Here is a 24,128-nt window from a genome sequence, read left to right as displayed (position 1 = left end):
TACTTATTTAGAGAGCAGATAATTACACAATGTGTACATACATATAAAGTATATTCTTCTGAAACTGTATTAAAAACTAGGTGTTTCATCTCCTCTCCGTCAAACAGGTAAAAGTATCCCTCGTATCAGATCCTCAACCAGATTGAAATAGGCAATTAAACTGGAAATTGAAGATGATGACATAACTAGTTTTGATTAGCAAGATTAGTATTGCTTCCCTTTTCTTTACGGATTGTCCGTAGACAAGCTGTTATTGTCAAATTGGTATTTAACCTGATCTCATGAAATAACCATGACTAATTTGGTCTTGAACAATTTGCTGTTCCACTTGTTTTCGTTTGGCTTTTAAAGCATTTTTATTTTTTATTAGGGATCAAAGTAAATTTTAGCACCTCTGAGAATTCTTGCAGTTGTGAGTTCAAACTCTGCTTTCTTTTATTTGGTTTAACTGATCTTCTTCTGCATTGAAACAAATTTTATTGTACACCCAGTCAGGTAAGGAGTTATAATTAAGATCTGAGAAGCAGCAACTTGTTAAACCCTTTGTATGTGATTGTCATACTCATTTGCTTTTAGTTGTTATTTTAATATGAAGTCTGTTGTGGACAGTTTTATTACAGTTGGCTTAAGTCAGTCCTTAAGCAACTTCTTCTGAGAAGCATGAGCTCTCAGGTGAATTGATAATAATAACATTTTAATTAAGCAAATATAACTCTGTATGTTAACAAATCCATCTTCTATCTCAAAACTTTTCAGAACTGGCCAGGTACTCTACAGGAGTCTCTTCCTTCTTCAACTGCAGCAGTAAGAACACAGTTATCTCCTGTCATGGATATTGCTGTTCCTAAGTATTTCCTGTACTGTAGGGCACCTCGCCTAGTCTAAGTTTTTTTAAAGTTGAATTGATTTTAAAAAACCCAAACAACTATTAAGATGGTCATACATTATATAGCTGAGAGCTTCTGGGTTGATCTGAAATATGACCAAGTGAATTTTAATTCTGCAGCACTATAGGAGTATGAATACGCAAGGAAAGTATAATAGTGGAACTTATACCTCTCAAAAGTAGCTTGCTTCGCCATTTGGAATGAAAGTCCAGATTAAGTTCCTGAGACTGAAGAAATAGTTTATAGAAAATTTAATGTTATCTCAAGTATGCAGATTTTTCTTAAAAATATGATGCTATCAGATGAAAAAGATGATACAATAGTCTCACTAAAGAAATTGTAAATTAGAGAGAGAAATTTTATAGCAACTTTTGATCAAATTCTAAGTATAAAACAATGTATTTTTAAAAAATGAATTTCAGAAGGTGTATGAAATTTGTATGAATCCATGCCTAAGCATCTTGTTTTATTACTGTACTTCAATTTTTTCATCCTATTGGAAATCCAAAGTAAGGATATAAGGGCTTGGTTGTTAGCGGGGAGAGGAAGCATTTCTCCTAGGCAGGTGTTTGATTTTTGGACAACATGCAAGCTTTTTGCTCTGGCAAGCTTGCTGCTTTATGTTTTACTACCCCTTTTAAATTGACTGCTCTTTAAATGAGGAGTGGATCATTTGTGGCCCAGTTTTCAGATCTGCGTGGATCAGGAGTTGCCTCCTAACTCAGGAAAATCCAGGAGTTTGGCTCTCAAAATGTAAAAGCTGTATGTATGCTTGTGATGATTGAAAGAAGCACAGAACTGAACAAAATATCTTTGGAAATACAGCCTTTACTTGATTGGGAGAGTCTGGAAATGTATTTGATAAATTTTGTGGTTCTGGGCACAGTGTAAATGAGACACTTTCTGGTGCTGCAGTATGTAAATATGGGAATGTTTTTCCTGGCTCTGCTGCGCTCTGTGACTGGCCAACTACTCTTGTATTAATCCTAGCACTGAAAGGAAGTGTGCTGAGTACAGCCTTCAGATTTAATAAAATACTCAAAATAGTTTAGTGTTAAGTATATTTATAACAAGCAGGTGTCTGAGACAGTGGCATAAATTATGTATGCATAACTCAGTGTAGAAAAAAACTAAAATGTATTTTGGGATTTATTCAACTATAGTGCATTTGTATTTGTATCTTTTTTTTTTTTTTTTTTTTACAATATCAAATCAGGCGTGCTTTCTAGAAGTGCTGTGGTGACAGATGCACGTTTCCTAGTTTAACATAGGTGACCTGTCTCTTAGCTCTTCCATTCTTCTGTAAGTGACCTTGATGCCACTTCTGGATGCTGTTTTGGCTCAGGTGGCTGATGGACACCTCTTTTTCCTCTCCTTTTTTCTGCTCTTAAATGAGGGAAATCCCAGTGGTTTGAAACAATGTAAGGAATAGTGTGCTCATGAGAAAACTGCAATTTTGCTGTTCCTAAAGATTCAAAAATCAAGGGACAGTTGTCTTCACAAAATTGGAAAAAGTAAAGACCAAATCATCTGTCTTTAAATGTATTTGTTACACTGAAGTGGTACCGTCCACATTGTGCTGAGTTAGGTCTGTCCACATTGTGCTGAGTTAGGTCCCCACTGTGTCTTGCCTGGAATTACTTAATTTCTTTGAGTAGTTTTGGAGCCTCTACCCATGGCATGTCTTTTTTTCTTTTCACAAATTTCCAGAATTGTGGAAGCAACTCCAGAGTTTCTTTGCTGCTTGTTCTCTGTCTCTGAACCTGTTGTGTGGCGGCAGGGAGGCTGCAGAACGAGAGCGAACTTTCGACTTGTAGCAGGGAGTCGCTGAAACAAACCACCCTTGTTTCAGAGTTCTTGCTATTCCTCCTTCCCTTCCTATTAGGATAGTATCACTTTGGGGACTGAAAATAATATGGCTTGCTTCCTGCTGCACTTCTGTGGGTGGTGGGGCAATGGAGAAGGCAGCAAAATAAAGAAGCCTTTTTCCCCAATTAGGTATAAAGCTAGTGCTAGAGTTGGAGCTTCTTGCGTTGTTGCAAACCTGTCTTTAGCTTTGGCTATACTTTTGTGGCTCTAGATGTGTTCAAAGGTGTTGATTCTACTGTGACCGTGACCCAAGCCTACTACTCCTTCTGAATGGACCATAATAGACTGTATTTCCAGCGAGATGGCACTTTTCAACTGACTAAACAGAGCTACTGAGAACTCTGCTGCTCAAGGATGAGTTTAAAAGCAAATTTTGTTTGTTACTAAGTAGCTGTTTATCACAGAGTTTATTATGTTTTCCCGCTTGCAGAGACAGGCTGCTTGAGGGAATGAGTTGACGTTACGAATGTAGTTCCCATTCACAATATCCAGTTGGTTTTTCTCATATCCATCTACTTGGCCTCCTCCAGATGATCTCTCTCCTACTCTGCTCTCTCGTTCCAGGTCAATTCTGCCCTGACTGTAATGATGGCAGCTGCTTGGAGCTGTAGTTCTCATTTCCGTAAGTTTGGAGAGTATATCTTGTGGTTCTTGGGTGGCGCTGAGGAGGAGTTATTTCTGTGAGGATTTGAGACCGATGCTGACTGCTAGTTCAGCTGGAGCCCTTGGCGAGGCTTATTTCAGAGGCATCTAATATATTTACTGTCTGAGATCTCTGAATTTAATTTGTGATGATAACATTTGGACTTGATTTTTTTTATCAGTAGCATTAAAGAGATGCCTCTGTCATGCCATATTCTGTGCTCAAGCTGAGATGATGGCCGCTGCCAGCTAATCTTTTAGTGGCAGCATATGGTCAAGAGGTTAATCACCTTCTCATACAACATTCTTAACTAACAGTGTTCTTTTTTACAGTGAGAACAATTTGGAAACAATTTGCTTTGTCTGTCCTTTTTGGCACATTTGGCATGCTGTCCACTTATTGGAAGGGTGTGCTTCCTATGTCAGTGCCTTTTTGAAATGCTGTTACATTTTTAACCACACTTGACAAAGTTACAATCACTGGGCAGTAAAGTGTGTTTTTTTGTTTTTTACTTAGTGTCTGTAGGAGTTAAACATAGAAGGATGGAATGACTTTTACTATCAACGTGCAAGTTTTGTCTAACAGTCACTATTGTAATCTGGGAATTTAGTTTAACCACAGGGCTCATGAAAGATTCAAAATTCTTTATACAGTTTGGCTGCCTTTACACATTGGTCCAAGGAACTCTTCTCCTTAGAGCATGATTTCTGTTATTAGTCTAAACTGCCATGTTTAGTGTATCCTAAGGCAAAAAGAGAATTCTGAGTCTGTGCTATGGATGATGGCTTTTGATGAACTGCTGACGTTGTCTGACCATATTGTATATAGTATTAGAGAGGGGCCAAGAAACTGGAGCAATATGGCAGTAAAAACTCAGGAAGTCATTTGCCTGTAAGTTTTTGCTTCAAGCAGCTTTTCATTTGTTTTCAGGTATTCCATCTGACTTGAAGAGTTTAAGATCAATGGCAGTTTTGTAATGTCTCCAGAAAAAATATATTGAAACAGAGAAAGGGGTTACATAACTATTTCAACAGGGAAATGTACAATTTTTCTGTGGATGCTGGTGGCTTATTGATTCTTATTAATTTTTCTTGATATTGGTAAGTAGAGGGTAGTACGTTTTTCAAAATGGTGAGTTCTGTTATGACTTTGTCATTAAAGGTTATAGTTGGACAGTTAGATAAGTGTTTTTTGGATTCATGCAGCCCTTCAGGACTCTTCTTTAGAACAGCAAACTTGTTTTATATAAAGCTATTCATTGCTCAGTATTGGAAGGTTATGTTTTACAGGACAGGCTTATTACATGTGTATTTAAGGCTAACTAGCTAGTTTTTGAGATTTTTATTTTATACTGTTAATGATGATTTTCTCTCAGAGTAAGTCACGGGATATCAGCTGGATACCTTGGTGCAGCACCAGTATTAATTTTTGTGCAATCTACTTTAGGAAGGAAAGGCAAGGTGATCTATGTCTGTATTATACCCGCATGCTCTTATATCTGTACACCTGCTCTGTGTACTCTTTTCCTTGGTGTGTCATTAGGCAAAAATAGGAACCTTCATTTTGTATCAAAAGCAAAATATAGTGCAGGGATAATATATTCATGTTTGTCTGCAATTAAAATACATATTTCAATGTATAAAAAAAACTGTAATGAAATGTAATAAATAATGATCTGTAGCATACACCCTTTATGGGAAAAGATACGTTCAAGAGCTTAAATGGAGAGTATTTTTATGCAAATTTTTATGAATGACATAATACTGAACCTTAATCTAGTATTTTAAGGAAAAAAGCATGGTTGTAGAAGTTCAGGAGCATTCCTCTGATGAAATATGGAAGGATTTTCTTCTTATATGATCATAAGTTAAAGAATGTTAACTAAATGCAGAAACCTATTTTTATCTCAGCATATTAATGTTCAGTGAACTGTCCTGTTTTCAAGCTGAATTGCACTGGTAAAGAACTCGAGAAAAATTGTGTTCAGGTGGATGTGAAGTGTGAAACTTGCTTTTTACACCAAAGGGGTTTTTTAGTTTTGTTATTAAAAGTAGTATACATAAAAAATGAAACTAATTTGTAATAGTTCAATGCATTTATTCGTTTGTTATTCTGTATTTGAGCAAAATAGTATCTGAGCATTTTCACATTCTCTGATAAAGTATTTGGATTTGGTTGCATGCACATAGGGCTCACATTAATCAAATGGGAGCTACATGGTAAATAAATGCCACAATTTAGTTAAGTTTATTTAGCATAGCTAACAGTTTAATCAGAAGTGTACAGCTACCCGCAGATATGTATACCTGCAAAGGTAATGAGCTTTCATTTAGAGAAATGTCCATAACAGCATTTCAACCTTGACAATTCAGCCAATAAATATTTACCTTGCTGCTGAGGTAATTTAAGGGGGAAGAAAAAAGCTTTCAGAATCCTTGGAGCATAAAATAGTGGAACCTGAGTGCTCGAGATATTCCTGAACTTCATCTTAAACACTTGCCAATTTTTTGGCATTCTTTTTTTTTAAACTTAAGGGAGAGGCGCCTTACCTAATAAGCTTTGAATTGCAGCAGTTATCTGATGGAAACACTCCTAAGAATGGTCAAATTTTCCATTATATAATTTGTAGTCCTTCAGCCATAATGGAAGGTGATATGAATCTCTATAAAACAGATTCCTGAATCAGATTTGCACTGTGAATTAGTAGGTGACTCTCTTCCTAAATTCAGGTGTGTTGTATTTTTTCTTCCTTAGATGAACAGAGCATGTTACAGTTTGTGCCAAATATGTTTTGTCCTCGCTTTCTTGAAAGAGAAACGAAAATTATATCCAAACAAATTAGTTCTTGCAAGTTATTTGCCATTTACCTATTGAACAGATAAGCTTGAGTAGAAGATACAGCTGCACCCCCAAGACACTTATGTGCTCTTTAGTGGAGACGTTTCCAAGGAATGATAGGATAATTAATTCTCAGCAGCATTGATTCTGCAAACAAGTATGCTATCAGTCCTGATAATATGCATATAAACTTGGTTAAACCAAAGTGGTTGTTGGTTATAGTAGCTACATCTCTGTGAACTGACCTGTGCATTTCCTCATCTTTTTTATCTTTAAGCATAGGATCATGGTGGGTTTTTGTTTTTTGTTGTTGGTGGGTTTTTTGTTCTTTTTTCAGCCTGTACAGTGTCTGTTACACTTGTCAGAGGACTTATTGGCAAGGGGAGTAAACTTATGCGATTCAGTGCTGGGACTGGTCTGTAGTGGTATCTGCCACCAAACTGAGAAAAGTTGTAGAATTTAGTGCTGCTTGATTGTTCTGACTTTTAGTCTTTTATATAGTTCTGAAGTTGAAATGCAGCTGGTTTTGAAATAGATTTGTTTTCCTTCCTTTACATGGGAGAGTTTTTTAATATACACATATTAGAGTAGCTTAACTAGCCTTGCTGACATGGCCATTTTCTCACCCATCTTCTCCCTGTCATGGTCACATGCATGCATGGTCACATATGTATTTATGTTTTTTCTGTATCTGTATAGGAGATCAAGGTAGTTTTCACTAATGAGTATGTAATATGGAGCCTGGAGGATGCTTTCTTTTCCTTATACGATCTCTCTTGCAGTGCACTACAAGAACATTTATAATCTTGTGCCTTAGTAGCACAGGGACTTGAGGTCCTTAGGCTGAAAAAGATAAAAGGGGAAAAAATATGTCCCATATTCTGTGCAGAAGAGCACTGTTGGAGACAAGTAGGCACCTAAGCAGACAGGAGCAATAGATCAGTTGCAGCAGCAATTGCAGTCACTGGATGTAATCATCAAAACTCTCTAGAGTAAGTGATGATTTCTCTTTAAAAAACAGAAAAGGCTACCCTTAGTCTTTTTTTTTTTTAATTGCTTTTTAGGAAGTAATGTGTTGCTTCCTTCTATTTCTGACAGTCCTTTGTTTGGACAGAGGATTTTTAATCTTAATTCAAGACCTGTGTTAATTCTTTGAAAGCATTACTGCAATGAAGCATTGCTGTACTGGGTATTTCTCCTTTGCCTGAATGCCTTCCCAGACTGGAAAGACACCTGTGGCTCTGTGGAGTTCTCAAGCGCAGTTCCCTCCTCCCCCATCCTTCTGAACAGGGACCTCCAAATTTCCTTGTATGTGACTAATATGATAAATGTGTTAAAGCCCTTCTAAACATTCTGTAAAACCAATGTGAATAAAACGGTATGGCATACATGAAAACAATAGCATTTTCTGGTAGCAAGAAAATTCATTAGTATGTTTTTACTTCTTTTTTGGGCAGGGGTGAACTTGGGAAGGATCTTGAATGATTAATCTTGTATTTTTCATAGTGATCAACTGAAGATGAAAGGGGATTTGGGGAATAATTCCTAAAACTAATTTTGCTGTAACACTCTTCCAGTGAATAATATATTTCCTCTAGAGGGCAATGCTTCACTTTCCTCTGAAAGAGGATAGGAGCACGAATAGGAAAATATGACTTTTTGAAGGCGATAAAGAATTGCTTTCAATGCTGTGTTTCTTGAGTATTGCTTTTATGGACTTAGGAGGCAGCTTTTTAAAAGCCAAGTAGCCAAAAAACCTTTGAAAGCCTGAGTTCATAGTAACTGTAAAGACTATTTTAAGTGTACGTCTGTCTGGGCAACCAGGGCTAAATTACAATTTTTAGATACCTCCTTCTCACAGCTGTAAATAAATAGTTAAGGAAGGCACTGTAACTCAGATACGTTGGTCATGGTCCTCCTCTCATCCCTCCTCCTAGCTCCATTCCCTTGGCCTCGAAGGACTGAGCGCATGCGGAAGTCTCTGTGCTTGGGCTTGCTTGGGGGCTGGGGCAGCTACGATGCTTTTCTCCTGACTTTTACTTCTGAAGTCAGCAGCCCAAGTTTTCCACCATCTGGACTGGATAAACATTTGCAGAGGGCTGGTGCACAGGGCACTGGTGCCCATTTTGGGGTGACGTGGGAATGTGTTGTTGCCTCTCAGTTCGCCTTGTGGTTGAATGTGGCCTAAAACAGTCCAGTTCATAGCATTTGGTGCCCTGGCCAAAAATATGACAGTATTTCTAAAGACATGTGTAATGTGCTTCATTTAAGACTGTTGAGTTAATTTTTATGTAGGTCAAATAGGTCAGACACAGTAACTACTTCACAGACTTTTTGCTGTTGTTTTCTCTAGTAAATGTGTTTCTCTGCCTGACAAGTAAGACACCTGTGTTCCTTGATATGAACAAACGCAACTTTAGTTTGCATAGTTCTTCAGACTTTCCTCACTGGGAGCAATAATAAAATTAATAATATAAAATCCCTTTTAATAGCAATGCAAACTAAGATATCAGTTAGAATAGAACTTGCTTGTAGGTGATTCTACTTGCAATTTTTTTTTTTTAAGGCTCTGTTGTTAGAGTCGCAAGTTATCTAAAGCATTCCTGTTGCAGATCACTACTGCTGTTTCACATTGCATTTTAGAACTCTAACTTTCTTCCCTTTCCTTCAAATCTCTAGAGCTTCCCAAATATTTATGGACAAAAGAGAATGAGTGGCAATAGGATAGAAGAATATGAGGAAGCAATTAAATGGGATTTTGGACAACAAATTGCAGTCATATGTATCCAATGTTTACATTCATTGCTAGTGCAATTACTTCTGTTTGCTAATAGATGAAACGTTTTCTATGTACTATAACTTTCTTGCTACTAAAATTCTTATTCTCGTCAAAGTGCAGATTCTTACAGATGATGCTAGGAGAGGACAGGTTAGTGTTGTATTTGAGTAGAGTGGGAAAGAGAGGACAACCTGAGAGCTAAGCTGAATTTTCTTTTTTGTTTTCCCAGTGTTGGCTGTTGCCTGCAAGGTGGCATAGTTGTAGTATATCTTGTAGTTTTTAAGCAAAATTCTCTTTAACTTCGCTGGGCTTTTGGGGTAGCACTGGCAGCCTGAGGCTGGGGCACTCTGTTCAGAACCCAAAAGACCATTCTTGCATGTTGAAGTTCATCCTTGTGTTTGCAGGCTCCGTTCCTTGTTGCACCTCTCCAGCTCCTTACCCCTTGCTGCTTGCCCCTTGTAGGGCTTTGTGGCTTCTCCTGCCAGAAGTCCTGCTTTAATATAAATACCAAGCTTTGCTGGGCTTAGGGCTATGCTTTCCCTGCCTTTCTTTTGGAAAGGTGATGTTTGAATGTGTTTGAGTGCATGTCTTGCAGTTGGGCTGCTAAAGTAGATGAATTGAAATTGGTGTGGATGCTAGTGTTTGAATTGATTATTTTCCTTTTTTTTTTTTTTAATAGAATTACAAAATTACATTTCCTCAGTGTAATAAGGTTTCTGGGAAAGGTATTTCTAGGATTTGTTTATCTATTTTAAGTTATATTCTTAGTTCCACTCTCTGGATTTGGAAGAAAGGAAGGGAGAGCGTATTATAAGCTTTTTTGTGCTCAAATGCAGTCATGCTACTGTGGCTTATGTGGCATTATTTTCACAGAAACTCCATGTGCTATTTCAACTATGGTAGAGTTTTTTAAATGTAAAACTAAGTATCACTCTCTCCTGATACAGTTTCTTTTTTTTTTAATTGTTTTAGAAGACATTTTTAATGATATTGCTGATAAAAGAAATATAATATACTTCTAAGCTAATTAAAGTAATTACTTTTAAACAAAAGATTGAAAGCTGTTGGCAGTAAGAAGACAGTTTGGAATGATATTTGTTTTTTCATAAATAATTCTCTCATACCTCCTCAAGACTGAGAAATACTTAGGAAAAGCAAATAGTTAAAATTCACATTAGCTTGGCATTGAAAATGAAACAAACATTGTAAGGACCAGATGTGTTGTCCCATTGAAAAGATTACTGCTATTTTGGAATCAGGATAATATAATCTTACATTAATCTTTTTTTAGTTTTTTTATACTTCTGATATTTCATTTCTAGAATTTAAATTGAGTTGCTTTTGAAAAAGTATTTGAGAATTGGACATTACTGAATACAGTAACATTATTAGTAATGATGCCAATAACGTCATGCACAAGAAGTCGTATCAGAAGGGTGTAACCTTGTAGATGCTAGTTTATTTTTAATGTTCTAACTTCTGAAAGCTTTTAGCAGGAAAGGAAGAATTTTTGTACATCAGCAATTTGTTAATACGTATTTGACAGTATTGTGTAGAATGCACATGCAATATCCTGCTTTTTTCTACAGTGGCTTTGCGCATCTGATAATGTTTGCTGTTAATAATGTATCACTGCTTGATTTAGGTTCAGTTATCAGTTTTTTGATGCTATAAGCTTTTAAGACATTTAAGCTACTTTATTTCAACTAATTATAAATAAGCTTTTAAATGAGCCACTCTGGGCAGCTGAACTCTGCTTTCCCAGATTTCAGGGCTTGTCAGAACTCTAAAGTGGCAATGTGATTTAAAAAAATAAAGCTATGCATGTATCTTACAAAGATATCCGATACAGATCACACACACACACATGTATAAAAGCCCTTGCCTTTGAGTTTTTGTACTAGTACAAAACTCTAGTACTATTAATCCTTACTATTAAAGAGCTTGATATTTAGGTTTGTTCTTTATTTAGAAACTATTATACATAAAAAAGTGACTTTATTTAATGACAGTTTTGAAATATCTAAAACATAATGCTGAACCATTCTTGCTAGCTGAACCATCGCTGCTTTTGCTAGCGATGTTTTTCATCATTATTCTGCTAAGATTAGTTTTATGGTGTTCAGTTATGTCAGCAAGTGTTTCCTTTGAATAAAAACAATCACTGAGGTTTGAAGGTACAGTTTTCAAACAATATCTCTATTTCAGCAGATCTCTTGCTTTGTTTTAAATGGTGGTACCAAACAATATGATCCATTGAACTGTGCTTGGTAATTCGAGGAGAGAGGAGGAAACAAAGGCCCGATGACGTCGGGTCGCACCCGGCGTTGGGCCGCTCCGCGCCAAGCGCACAGTTCACTGTTCGGTCACCTGTGTCTGACAGCGCAGCGCGCCGAGCGCTGCTCTCAGCGCCCTCCCTCTCCCCCGAGGCGCGTCCGGGGGCTGCAAACATTGCCTGGCTCATTATTCCCCGAGGGAGGTTAAGGCCTTTCCTGCCCGACCGGAACTGCTCGCTCGTTAGAGGCCTGGCTTTGGCACCGGACGTGTCGTGCCCGCCAGCCTTCCCACTGCGATCAATGGCATTCATGTTCGCTCTCATAAACCTACCCTTGGCGCCGACCTCGGCGGAGAGCTGCCTCCTTGGCTTGCGCTAAGAAACAAGCTCGAGCGCTCACAAAAGGGAGAAATTACTGTAATGGGCAGAAATGAAGCTATTGGAAGAGGCACTGATTAATCCACTCAAAATAGAAAGGAGGGGGAAAAAGCGTTCGCTTTAACCAGAGTTCAGGCTGCTGCTCAACACTCATCATGTATTTGAATCCTTGGAAATGCTTGGAAAGAAATTTAGACTCATTAGTATTCTCTGCTGGTAATTTTTCTCTATATGTAGAGGTTGGGATCCATTGTGCTTTTAAACATCTATAAGAATTTAACTTTGTAGTAAATAAAAGCTCTGTGAGCAACATGATTGATTCAGGGTATGTATGAGGTGTTGCCTTTAATAGGTGATGGTTATTGGCAGGGTGAACACTTCACTTCACTTAATCTTTTTTTCTTTTTTCTCCTTCCCGTTAGAGACAGGTGTATTTCTATAAGCTGGGTAGGATTTTCAAAATGAGCTTGCTTTAGCATGTGATTTTCATGGAAATACAGACTTGGCTTTCTGTCCTGGTGTGGCCCTTCAGGGATCACCTAGATGTACTCTGAGTATTCATCCCTAGTAAAAGAGTTAAGAATTACACTTTCTTTTTGCCCTCTGTGCCTATTGTAAATCAGAATATATTTCTTCCGCTGGGCAGTCAGAAGCTGAGTGAAATAGATTTTGGCTCTTTTCCATGTACTTTTATGTTCTCTTATCATTAGAAATACTGATTTTTTTGATGCAAAGATTAGGATATAAAGTTGTTCATTTTGTAAATGTAAAATTGAATACATGAAATGTTCTCCAGTTGTATCTGTTTCTCTGATTTCACAGTGGAGAGGATAGTTTTTAAACATCTAGTTAAAAACAAAGCTAATCCCCACTGCATTAATCATGTCTTCGTGCCTGGGAATGGGTTCTTATTAATCTAAACATTAAGGAGAGCAAAAGACAGGCTGTTACACAGAAAAGGGTAAAGTTACTTCTTCATTTTGCATGAAGTAGTAAACTGTCAACTTTTGAAGGACAATGATGGCTTTGTTCTGTGCTATGACGAGGGAGGTTGGGTGAACTTAATACCTGAATAAACTAATTATTTCTAATACTGCTTGTTTTGCTAAATTTCTATTTCTTAAAAAATAGTGTGTAACATCTTGTGAAACTTAATGTGTACTAGAAATAAAAGGACATTTGGGGGGGAATGTTTGAGTTTCATAAGGAGAGGAGTTTTTTGGTTATTAGGATAAAGGGGTTATGTAAAAATGTTAGAATTTGGATTGTAAAACAGGAGTAGATCCAATTCTGTTCTGGGTCTTCAGTGGACGTTCTCTGAGCGGTGAAGTAGTTGACTGCTGTTAGTGCAGTAGAATTTACTGTTGTGTTGTGTGTATTCAGTTCTAGAACTGTTCTTCAATTTCCTTATTTACAGATGATGCTAGGAGAGGACAGGTTAGTGTTGTATTTGAGTAGAGTGGAAAAGAGAGGACAACCTGAGAGCTAAGCTGAATTTTCTTTTTTGTTTTCCCAGTGTTGGCTGTTGCCTGCAAGGTGGCATAGTTGTAGTATATCTTGTAGTTTTTAAGCAAAATTCTCTTTAACTTCGCTGGGCTTTTGGGGTAGCACTGGCAGCCTGAGGCTGGGGCACTCTGTTCAGAACCCAAAAGACCATTCTTGCATGTTGAAGTTCATCCTTGTGTTTGCAGGCTCCGTTCCTTGTTGCACCTCTCCAGCTCCTTACCCCTTGCTGCTTGCCCCTTGTAGGGCTTTGTGGCTTCTCCTGCCAGAAGTCCTGCTTTAATATAAATACCAAGCTTTGCTGGGCTTAGGGCTATGCTTTCCCTGCCTTTCTTTTGGAAAGGTGATGTTTGAATGTGTTTGAGTGCATGTCTTGCAGTTGGGCTGCTAAAGTAGATGAATTGAAATTGGTGTGGATGCTAGTATTTGAATTGATTATTTTCCTTTTTTTTTAATAGAATTTCCTAATTTCAATCTGGTTAATATATACTATTTTTACAAAAACATAACATGATTAAATTGGATAAGTGTTTGTAACATTTTTTTAGGATTCCTTATTGTTTCCCTAGTCGTTGCATTTCTTATGCAGATCTTCCACGTTGCGTGACAAACAAAATGAGTTGGATAATAGCTTCAAATTACATCTCTCTTAAAGAGTTATTAAATGATAGCAAGACCAGTTGTTCCTGTTATCTGATGACTGAAAGTTTGTAGTGGATGAGCTTTCATTTTCACATGCTATAGAACTTCATCAAAGTGTTCTTTCATGAAATGGACAGGATCCTGTCATACTCATTTAGGAGAGTGAAGTTGCAGTAAAATTGACAATTACTCATTTATAACTGACATATTTGACATTAAATATTTTCGGGGGGGGGGGGAGGGAACAAGTCTCCACTGAGACACTTTTGGAGAACACGGAGTTTTGAAGAGAGTCAGGCTTCAGTCAGAACATTCAAACATAATTGTCGTGGGGCACTGGCAGTGCAGCTGCTGAATTCTTAAATCCAGATGCAGAAAAGCTAACTGGAAGACATTCTGTACCAATGTTTTTGGTTTGGAAGTTAGGAAAAAGCTGTGGGTATAAAAGGAGGGCATCACATGTCTAATTTTGGGGTGGAGAAGGAAGGTGAGGCGATGGGACAAAGGAAACATTGTGGTTATTTCCCTAATTGTTACAAGCTAAATCTTATTTTAGGTATTTTAAAACATTTGCAACTCTTGGGAAGATACAAGGAAAGCATCTGTGGGTTGTGGTGAAAACAGATTCACTTTGTGAAGTAAAGGATTTTCACTTTGGCAAATATTTGAGAAAATGGGAATAGGAGACGTGTACACTCATGGGTTTTCATCATGTATATGATAAATGGTAAGAGGGCTTCTGAAAAGCAGGAAGATAATTCTTAATCTCTAGTAAAGCTCTTGTACTGGTGCAGTTTGTGTCTCTGACTCCAAAGCAGAGTCAAAATTTTGAGCAAGGTCTCCATTGCATTCCCTATCTCCAGGGCACTATGTCACAGAAATGCAGGTGCACCATTGTGGGGTTATAGAAATGATAAAAAGGTTGTGAAGTTATCTGTCTGAAGTCATTTTAAATGATCTGTACCAGCTTTGAACCAGTTAGTAGAACTGACCAGTGACTCGTCTGCTGTAGCAAAAGTAGGAAGTCTGGCTGGAGACTTGAAAGAGTAACAAAAATATGACTTGTCAATCGATTTTGGGAATCTCTAAGGTAGCGTGCTGTGGGTTTTTTTGAGACCTGCTGGCTATCGACAGTCAAGCGGATGTAGCCAAACAGTGCTCTACAAGGATGCTGTCTTGGATCCCAAAGGTGGTTAAACCTCTTAGCATGCAGCTATAATCAAAAATGCTAATAACAAAGCCTAATACTAATTAATTGGCACACAGTATTTTTTTTCAGGTGAAAAAATGCTGTTATTAATGAAAGCTCTACCTTTTTCTAAATTTCAGATCTGGGCCAAACGTGTGTGTCTTGCCAGTAGACTGCATACGGTGGTGTAGATGAGTCTTCAGTCCTGAGTGCCTGTGTCTCTGCCATACAGGTTTGATGGCTCAGTGAGAGCTTGCTCTGTGTGCGCTGCTGCAGTGCAAACGCAAAAGGCCATAGCAGGTTGTTTGAAATCTTCTTTTGGTAATCCTTGATAAACAAGTCTGTATAATTCTCAACAGTTTAAGTGAGATTTTATTTCTGTATATGCTTATTAGCCATGTGTATAGTACATTGAAAATTATCATGTCCATCAACCTACATGTACAGTCAGGCCACTAATTTCACCTTTCTGCAATCCTAAACCCTCTTAAACGCTGGGTACTTCAAACTGTACTGCAAAAAATTTCTTACTGCCCTCTTAACTTCTACTGGCAAAGATTCCACAGCACACATTAAAGTGTGAATGCTTTATAATGCTTTTCAAGACTTTGAAGATAGCTGTATGGTCCTCTGTTTAATACTCGGCTTTCTTTAAGTAGTTATTTTGCAGAAGTAAACATTCATGGGGGAAAAATCCAGCCCAAGAAGCTGAGGTATCTCATTTAATGAAAATGAAGATTAGAGGCAGAATTCTTATTTATTTATTTCAGTTTAACTTTTGTAATTCCACAAAGCTTTATGGAAGAAATGTAACGGCGAGAGTGGACAGTATAAGCAGTTGTGTCTCATAACTGAGACGTAAGTGGAAATACTGTTCTATATTTTTGTAGGTAACTCAGAGCAGTTTTTTCCCCACCCTTTTCAGTTATGGCTCTGGGATAATTTAAAATGTTCCTGTGTGGAAAAGGATGTGCTGAGTGATGCTGACTGAACTGTTTTATACTAGTACTTCATTCAGTTTCCACTGAAGTAAGGGGAATGGGAGGTGAATTAAATATAGTTCGATGTTTGCTGATGGCTAGAAAATGAATTTACACATAATAGCATATGCCTTTTTTTTTTTTTCCTTGAAGAGACCATTTTACTTTAAAAAGTTAAATACAATTCTCGGTACTGCATTCATTTGCATTACAAAACAGTACTTTGTCAAAAGCATCTTTACCCTTCAGTCTCTTTTTAAATATGTCTGTGTTATGGAAAAAGTAAACATGTACTTTTAAATATCATATGAGTGATATGATTTTTTTGAAATCCACCTCTTCTTTAAAATATGCTCAGGTATTGTTCTCAGTTCATTAGCATGGATTTGTGGTACAGGAAACACTCACATCAGCTATTTTAACCATTAGTCACCTATTGCATATATTGACTGTATTAAATAGCAATCAGAAGTTTGTTTTTGTCAGCATAGCAGCTATCAGCAAAGATTTAAGAAGCTGGCAGATTTTTCTTGTGTATGTTTTAAATTCTTATTGTTACAGTTGTGGCTGTTCTGTTTGAAAGGCACTTACTGAAAGTTTTTGCAGGCAGCCGTCTCTCTACAAGTCCGGGATGCCAGGATAATCCTCTAATAAAAGAGGCAAAACATATCAGTGGGCTTCCTACTCCTTTTAGAATAGGAATTTCTCAGGCTACAACCAAAAGTTACATGTGAATGTTTGCCACTTCTTTAAATGCTTAGTTAAAATATGTGTATTCTGTCGTCGTATGTGTCTAATGGATCACTTCTTACATGTGTTTTCTAGAGGAAAAAGAAGTGGATCCAGAAAAGGTCCTATATCAGTTCCTTTAAGAAAAAACTTTTGGTTATTGATGAGCACATATATCTGTAAAGAAATATCATTTACTTTTCACAAACAGGCTGAAGCTGTTATTTATCAATTTTTGCATGGATATTTTGCACTTTCAGCTCTCTGATGCACCATTGACATAGCTTTTGCATGGACAGGGTTGCTTCTCCAGTAAGTCTGTGGTTTTATGCCAAGGGAAAGAGTGGATACAGAACGGCACAGAAAAGGGGGTGTTATTATTTATGTATAATGTGTGACCTCTGTTTGTGTGTATTTGTACGACTAGAGAGAGACTGAGAACAATTACGGGAACCTTTCTTTGCTGTAAAGCATTGATAAAAACTGTGTGAGGAGGCAAGATCTTTGTCAGCTGGTGATAGATTCACTACAGCTGGAAGCCCGTTTCATTCTAATTCTCATTTTAAGAATTCTTCTTATACCTAACCATCCCAGCCATCACACATATAGCACCAGAACTTTCCTTGGTATTGCTCTGGCATCTAAAGCTTGCTAACTTCCTTAGATATGTTATATTGGGATTTGTGTTTAACCAGATTCTTGATGTAACCAGATGTCTCTTTGCTCCTGCATTCTGGCTATGTCTTTTCCTCCTATATGCATAACGTAGGACTTCGCTGCAGTCTTTGTATTGGTAAAACAACAGTCACTCAAGGATTTGGAAACTAAGTTATTGAACATCAAGTACTGGATAGTAATGGTCTATGTGTATTATTACTGCATTGTAACTTAAGTATTTCATGGTAGTTTCAAGAAAAAGGGATACATTACATTTATTGTGGAGCAAATGGGTGCACTATTTGCATAATTATAACTTACCTGATGTAATGTGCAACACATTGCAGTGACACTTCCCTGTCATTTTTTATTTTATTCTACTTTTTGTTACCTGCAACTCTTACTCGTATTGGTTTTGTACTTGGTTTTTTGGATCACTTTTAGTACACTAATTGCTGTATGTAGAGCAGTTTACCTACGGATTTTGTTAGCTCTGACTCCATTGTTAAAAGATTCCGTTTGCTAAGTAAACTTTTTTTTTACAATATTTTTCATCCAGATACTCTATAGGTCTTAAAACATATGCCATATGTGAATTAAACTGTTTTCAATCACCAGTATCTTTGTCTAAGTTTTAATCCTCTTGGAAGCAACAATGAACAAAACAAAATTTCCACTCAAAGTCAAATTTATTTTTCAGTGAGTCCTAAGAAAGAAATGTTGACTAGCTGTTGGCTTTTAATTTTTTGGAGATTTTTTCTTACTCTGTTGTTCTACCTGAGGCTGAGGTAATGGTAATATATCCCTTTGCGTTATTCTATTTATTCTTTAAGTGTTACTCTTCTGCCAGGTGTTCCTTACTAAATTCTTTTAGACAGCATCATCTCAGTCCTTTATCTAAAAATCTGGAGACTACTTTGATGTCTCTGTGACTCAGTGGGCACTTCTTTCCACTCACAAGCAAAGATAAATAGATCAGATCAGAATCTTAGTGGAGAGAAGAGAAAGGGAAGATGCAACATGTCCCAGATATCTGGAATTTCTTCAGTCTTTGAACAGCTTACTTGGTATAAAAGTTAGTAAAAATTGATTTCTATCTAAACAGGTAATAAAAAGTTTGAAAACAAAACCCCAACACACCTGTAAAATCTAAGCAAACTCTGTAAATTGGGATATTTCCATCTGTTCTACTTTTGAAGTTGAGATGTCTATTTGTTTTTCTGTGAAAAGATGGAGGAAAACTATATATTTGGCCTTAGCACCAAGTAGATAAAGAAGCTGTGCAGTAGTCAGTTGCCTACTTGTAATAACCACAAGTACGTTTTTAACTCTTTAGATAATACAGTTTGAAGCTCGTAGCATTTTAACCAAACATTATTTAACCTTTCTGACTACCTATTTCTAAAACATGAATTTATAATGATTTATAATTTTTCAGCTACTAGATAGTCAATGATGAATGAACGCAGAGCATTTCTGGGCTTTTGGATGGCATCCTCTGAATTGAAACTTGTATGTTGTTGGCCTCCTCTTTACCTATTTCTTTCCTTTCATTGACAGAAAAATGGAAATTACTCAGGATTTTAGAAGAGGTTGGCAAAAAGGTGTATTTTTTGGAAAGTGCAGGAAGACTGAAAGGGTTCAAGGTATGTGATTTGTTAGGCTTTGACAAGTCACATGTGAATGACCTAGCAGTTACTTGTGCAATGGGCTCTGTAGCTCTTTACCTGCTGTGACTTTGGAGGCTGTTGATGACAGCTTGCTCTGCTGTAGTCAGTTCCAGAGCATGATGGGATGTTGCTGTCTCTGCCCTACCTCAAGGGGCAGTTTTAAGAACTAAAAGACAGACCCAGACACCAACACCCCTGTGTGGTGCACGCATGTATTCATACTAGTTTGCCAGATTCCAGTGGCTTGCTTGAGTGTCAGCAGATACCATGTATTTTAGATAATGTCTTTATCTTAAAACCAAAGTTTGAAAGGTCTTAAATCTTTATTTTGCCATTGCGTGAGACAAAGTATTTTTACATTGTATCTCATACACAGGAAGAAAAGAAATCTAGACTTCTATAACATCTGCAAATTCTTGACAAGGCTTTTCTACTGTATAATGCATACACAGTCCTAGTGACTAGTGTTATTTAAACAAATATTCTTCCCATTATACATACTCATAGCTTTTCTTTCCAAAATGGTTGATCTCTGTCTTGCAGAGTAAATATAAAATGTTTTCTCTGTTTGCAAAATGTGATGGAAGTTGATATTGTTATGCATACTTTTAAACTAGTAATAAATTGTCTTCATCAGATGACAGCTTCTGTTTTTGAATTCGTTCTCCCTGGAATCTCTTCAGAGTTTAAAACATAGTAAGCTTCAGGCCAAAATTCAAAATACATTAATGTGTTTTTTCTCCTGTTGTATTTTTGTGGTAAGTTTTAATTTTCATATTTCAAATATTTCAGATATCTTACTGGCATTGAAACAGGTTTTATAGAAGTGAGTAATAAAACAAATGATATTTGTTTATCATTAAGATTTTATGTCTGAATACTAAGTGTTACTTTACACAATATATCTTCATTCAATGAATGGCCTTTTGTCAGTAGATCCAGTTCTAAAAGCAGATCACATGCAAATTAGGTGACTTCTTTTACTAGGTTTGCAAGTCAATCTTTCTTTGATTGTTTGCATGAGTATTGCCTATGTTTCTGTGAAGAATATGGCTTTGAAAACTTTCATTATTTGTGGTTAGACTGATATCTGTAGTTTTCAAGAAGTGATTTGAAAGGAAAATGTAAATGAACCACATATGGATGGAGTAATTTTACATGTGTTTTTGTTGTACTGTCATTCTCACCTTATTTCTAGGGAAAGTCCAGAACATTGGATTAGTGCCTGATGGCATCTGTCTTCCAGCTGTATTGCATGTTCTGATAAAAGTTGTCACTTCTTCCAGATTTCTCATTCACTTATAAGTTTATTTTGAATGGCACACACTATTACAATGGTTTATTCTAAAATATGGTGCGTGTTGAACACTTCTACGTAACATGCCTTGGATGTTCATGTGGCGTTTCATTGATGCTGATCAACTGCTTACATTTGGTACAGCTCTTCAGTTGCCCAAATTTATAAATACACTTCTGCTTTTGCTTCAGAATCTCCAAGAAGAAGATATGAGATTAAAGCAAGAATTGGAAGAATTAAGATGTAGATTATGAATTGCTTATGATTTACTGGTAGTGAGTTAGTCTTTAGAGCTATTGGTGGGAAGAACAGAAATTTTTGATCCAGCAAAAACTTCTGTTTTCCCAAAGAAAGGAGTAATGCTGTTTGCACACTACTTGATCAATTAAATTCAGGCTTTCTTTAAGTTGAGAATTGATTTCGTTACTGATTCTGATGTCCAATATAAATTGCATCTCATTATACATGATTAAAAATTCTGGAAAGGACATTATCTGCACAACCTAGTACAGAGTAACGGCCTGTCCTGTCACTGTTGCAAGCATGTTGCAGTGGAAAAGTCAAAGTTACAGCTTCAAAACTGCTGGTAGTGTTGCAGGTGGAATTGAGCATAGATCTGAAGAATCACAAATTCTAGCTAGTGCTGGTTCAGGGATTTAAAGGAATGGCACAGTAGAGAGGGCTTATTTTAGAGCTTGTCAGAAAATATTTAACAGAACATAGTTTTTTAAATAGCTCACTTTTTCAGAAAATCATTTAGCTTTGAAGCTCCTGTGAAACAAGTATTGCTGACATAGTAATTTATTTTAGAAATTTAATTATGGGAGGATTTCAGGCTTTTTTCTAAGATAGACTTGAAATATTTGTGATAATTCTATTACAATATCAGTTAAAGCAGTGAATAATTACCTGTCAGTCCTTGCACAGCTGTTTTATTATGTGACATCTTGTATTAGACATTACTGCTACTACTGACATCTTACAAAAATAAAAACAAAGATGAATTCAAATGAAGTCTACTGTTAGCTAATATGTATAGATGCTGGTCCTAGATTAAATGATATAGAAACTGATGCATACTGAGAGACAGTTAAAATGGATGAAGGCATTATGCACATGTTATCAATAATATGATGGCATATCTGAATTTGATAGAAGGTAGAACTCAAAAGATTGATTAAGATCAGATGTAAGTCACTGAAAGTAAATAGTTTCACATTAAGAGACTGAGCAAAGATAGACATGTTAGTGACTGCCTTACTCCACCCAGCAGTGAGAAGGTGTGAGGAAATTAAAGTGTTTTCATTAACTCTTTGTGTGCGGTCTGTAGTCTGCTATGGAGAAGGTATTCAGTATATCAGCCTGTCAACCTGAGTGTAACTTTATATGGTGAATTATAGGCTGCAAACATTCTGGAACTTGTGTTTTTTTTTTAAAAAATAACCTGTTGGCCTAGCAATGCTTTTTCGAAAAACAGGTAATGCTGTTTGGGTACGTCCTGTGAGAAGATTATATAGACAGTTTTGTGGACTGTTTGGAGAGGTTGCAGAGTTGCCTCAATTCACTTTGTGGTTCCTCAGGTCTGGAACCTGGGCATTGGAAGTGGATTCACACCAGTTTCCCACTCTACATACACTTCACTCATTTATGAAGTATCTAAGCAGAAAGCATGGGTTAAATTAATTAGATCACTTAATTTGATACAAAATACTTCATTAATGAAGTTGATTAAACTGTATTCATTAACAGTTTAATGTCTGTATGACTGAAAAAAATACCAGTGTTTTTTAGCTACCAGGCTCCCTGAAGAAACAAGACATTATTGAATACAGCACTGATTAACATAGCTATGTTACAGCCAAACAGCTGCTGCATGAATGGTGTAGAGAAACCACATCTCTGAAGTTAAGGGGGCAAATATGTCACTGGTCTTTCCCTTTCCAGCTTCAGCTATGGAGTCAGACGTTTCAATGTTAGTTCTGAAGACATGGGCTATTGGATTTAACATAAAAATATTTAGCTTAGGAGAAAATAACATGTTTTTTAAGATTTAGTGTAAAATTGATAATCTATGAAAATGAATGTGTGTTTTTTATTTTTTGTTTTTAATTTAATAGCAGCAACATTCTCAAACAGAATCTGATGGTTCCGGCTACTACTAATGATCTATTTGGACAAAAGAAAGGGCACTACGACTTTAGGAACCGAGAAAGTTTATAAACAGGTTGGTGGTAGCACTCTTACGGTCTCATTTTACTTCAGGAACCAGTAAAAGTAGCTACACCTTCAACAGAGAGCAAGGGGCATATATACAAGGGTCAGTTTAAAGTTGAGGCAAATATTTGGGGGGAGAGGGGGAGAAGAAACCAAGCAAGCAAGAAGTGTGATGAAAAGGAGAACAAGCAGACAGTGGCTGGCTTTCTCTTTGCTTTCTAGAAAGAAGCAGAATAAATGGGTGTTGCTAAAGGCTTCACCTGGGTCACTTCTTCAGCTTGGCACTTGCAAAAAGTGGACATGGTAGTATGGAAGTGGTAATACTTGACCGTGTAGGGTTGTCAATGAAGATGCAGCCGTCTCCTGACTGTATATTCCTGTCTTTAGCACAGAACATGCTTGTCAGCCTCAGTTCAAACAGAAATTCTAAACTTTGGTCAAAGATGTAAAATAATTAGATTAATGGTCAGCTTATGATTTTTTTTAATTAATATTTAGCACTGTATTTTGTTTCCTAGAAATCACTGTAAGAAGAAATAAGGAGTGAAAGTTTTGATGAAAGATGTGTCAGTCTTCTGAAAACACAGGTAAAGCAGTTGGAGAGGCAGGTAATAATATGAAAATAAAGGAAAAAATTACAAAAGCTTACATTTCAAGGAATCATTCCTAAAGCTATTTGATGCACAGGAGCATCAAAGGGCGGCGTTCTTTAAATTGAAATGGGAGTGCACTGCTGTGGTTTCCACATCTTATGGTCCCAAAATACAGCAAAAGCTGGGGGGAACTGCAGCAACAAAAGGGCACCTCTTCCAACATGAGTATGTACACAGAGCGGAAGTTGGTACAGTCCATTTGTAACAAAGAGGCATGTCGGTTCCTTGCTATCTGTTGTGATCTGTCATTTCTCCTCTGCTGATAAACAGCTTCATTTTTCAGGGAAGGGCATTTATATTTGATATACTTTGTAAATTTTGCAAAGATTTTCCTCGTTATTGAAACTTTCCTTATATGTGTAGACCTTATTAAAGTATGAACTTAAAATGCAGAGAGGCATTTTCAGTAGGATATTTAGAAGATCAAGACGGGGAAGAAGCTGGATGAAGAAGTTTCTGCTTCTGGCTATCCTAACTGAATTTTATTATTTATATTTCTCTGTGGTTGTATATATTCTCTTTTTTAAATATCAAGGTCTCTAAAAAGTACTAATATTGTTGAGGGTGTGAATGTTTTAGGGTATCTCCAACACAAAACTTTTAAGGGGATAGAGTAACTGTTCTAGCTAAATTGATATAGTTGCAAAAGCAGACAAGCTTTCAGGCATGCAGCCCTTCCTTGGCACCTACGCACAGGGATACCCAAATGGGCCATGGAAGAAATTTCCCTTCCCTTACTGCAAGATTTGAAAACTGTTGAGCAGCTTCTCTAATTTCTTATAGTAAAGATCGCAAGCATCAAACAGTGCAGTTTGTCTAAATCCATTGATAATTTTAACATCCACTAATAGATTATTTTTTTGGGGGGGGGTCCTAGATTTTTAAAAAAGGAGACTAGTTCCCAAAACACTGAACAAATGGGGCA

General features: G+C 36.8%; 1 long non-coding RNA gene across 9 annotated transcripts in view; it reads left to right on the top strand.

Moving 5' to 3' along the window:
- The window catches only part of LOC112980283 (uncharacterized), a 490,482-nt gene that overhangs the window by 8,114 nt on the left and 458,240 nt on the right, over positions 1 to 24,128 (top strand). For 8 of the 9 annotated variants that reach the window (XR_010385782.1, XR_010385783.1, XR_010385781.1 and 5 more), the window contains exons 2-5: positions 3,321 to 3,378; positions 15,144 to 19,015; positions 22,454 to 22,560; positions 23,069 to 23,137. This is a non-coding gene — a long non-coding RNA (uncharacterized LOC112980283). Of the gene's footprint in view, positions 1 to 3,320; positions 3,379 to 15,143; positions 19,016 to 19,676; positions 19,798 to 22,453; positions 22,561 to 23,068; positions 23,138 to 24,128 lie in introns of all 9 variants that reach the window. The other variant, XR_010385785.1, reaches the window with a different exon arrangement.

Source organism: Dromaius novaehollandiae, chromosome W, assembly GCF_036370855.1.
Source record: "Dromaius novaehollandiae isolate bDroNov1 chromosome W, bDroNov1.hap1, whole genome shotgun sequence".
In the NCBI taxonomy this organism is placed as follows: domain Eukaryota; kingdom Metazoa; phylum Chordata; class Aves; order Casuariiformes; family Dromaiidae; genus Dromaius; species Dromaius novaehollandiae.
The sequence above is the reverse complement of the archived record's forward strand: the minus strand, read 5'-3'. Positions and strand labels throughout refer to the sequence as shown.